This window comes from Arachis ipaensis, chromosome B04, assembly GCF_000816755.2.
Source record: "Arachis ipaensis cultivar K30076 chromosome B04, Araip1.1, whole genome shotgun sequence".
Taxonomy (NCBI): Eukaryota; Viridiplantae; Streptophyta; class Magnoliopsida; order Fabales; family Fabaceae; genus Arachis; species Arachis ipaensis.
Window position 1 is genome coordinate 21,242,398 of NC_029788.2, and position 1,863 is coordinate 21,244,260.

A 1,863-nucleotide genomic window follows, 5' to 3' on the forward strand; every position below is an offset into this window, starting at 1 on the left:
ATATATCTAAAATAATTTTTTAAACGTAAATCTAAAGATACATTATTCAGTTACAATTCTTTTTACTTACAATTCATAAAAAAAAATTCTTTTAAATAATTATTAATATGTTATTTAAAATGGAAACAAAACAAAAGGAGATAAAAAATATGGCGTCGTAAGCGCGGTTGAATAGAGTTTCATTCTTATTTCAATTTTTATCTCTCACTTTACACCAAAACAATACTGAGACTTATTTTAATCTCTGTCTCTCAATTTCTGTCCTTCAGTCTCAGTCTCTCAGCCTTTTTCTCTCTTTTAAATGCTACCTTAGGACTGATTTGGGTAATTAATTTTTTTTTGTTAGACAAACAAAAAAGAACCAATTTCAAAAGGTTAATGGTTCCTTTGCGTAAATACCTGCTTCATTATTTCATAGGTTAAATGTGTTCAAATAATTTATGTATGTAGATAATAATTAATAAACCTAAGTTAACTTAATAATTTTAAGTATTTGTAAGTCAAAAAAGTTAATTAATGAATTGATTTGGCTCATATTTATTACTTATAAAAACTATTTTATTCAGTAAAATTATAAAAATTAAAATAATTTACACATGTAAAACAGAGTACATTAACCTAATTTGTGATTAAGTTGTCGAGGGCAATGATTTGGAGTGAGATTGAAAAGCTAGTAGTGATGGTAGCAATGGAACTCAGTGGTGATTAAAATATGAGAGTAATTACCCAAATTGCTAGAGAATTGTGGAAATTTAATGTTACTATATATGTTAGGGATTTGAGTTGTAATGATCATAAAGGTTAGCATAGTGATTAGTTAGTTTTGGCTGCAAAGTTAGTTAGGCTTCCGCTGTTTGTCTAACTGACTTAGTTTTTGACTCAGCCTTATATTCCTCTGCTATATATATATACCTAGTAGCATCAGTGTATAGTAATCATTAATCAATATATTTAAGTATATGCAATTTACTCATTCAGTTCTATTCTCTCTTCTTGTTCCTTTAATTCCTTTGTTCATTCACTCTAGTGGTCTAGCCGTTAAGCTTTTACTGTACCTCTAACATACCCATTATAAAATAGTTACTTTAGAGTAAATTATATACATAACTACCCCAAAAAAAAATATTTTAAAAAGATATTCACATGCATAACAACATAGTGATAAAATGATTACTTACAACTAGAAAAATAATAGAAGCAAAATAAATACATTCGTGAAAATCAATAAAAGATAAATAAAAGGAAACAATTTGTGACAAATTATATTTCTGTTTAACAAATACGCTTTCATATCTTGAAGTGTAATAAGAAACTAAAAATCAACGTAATTCTTCTACACGTGTTGACTTATTTTATTAAAGAGAAAATTACATTCCCCTCCTCTGTGACATGCTAAAATGATTTTCCTCCCCTCTATCTATAAAATGTACATTTCACTCCTTTATAACTTTTAAAAAACTTCTTCTTTAATCCATTTTAAATTTTTTGTGTTAACTAATGTTAACTTTATCTATTTTTTAAAAAAAATAAATTTTTTTTACAAAAATATCTTTTAACAAAAATTTTATTTTTTCATTAAATTTTGCTTACCAAAATACTTTTTAATAAATTATTTTTATATTGATTAAATTATATTTTTATCAAAATATTTTTTAAAAAATTTAATAATTAAATTATTTTTTTAAGATACCCTTCAATAATTTTTTAATTATTAAATTATAATTTTACCAAAATTTTTGTTAATAATTTTTTTATATTTTACTATTAATTTTTTGATATCTATATATATTATTTTAACATTAAATAAAAAATTTTAGTAAGATTATTTTTCAATATCAATATATATTAATTGTTATATATATT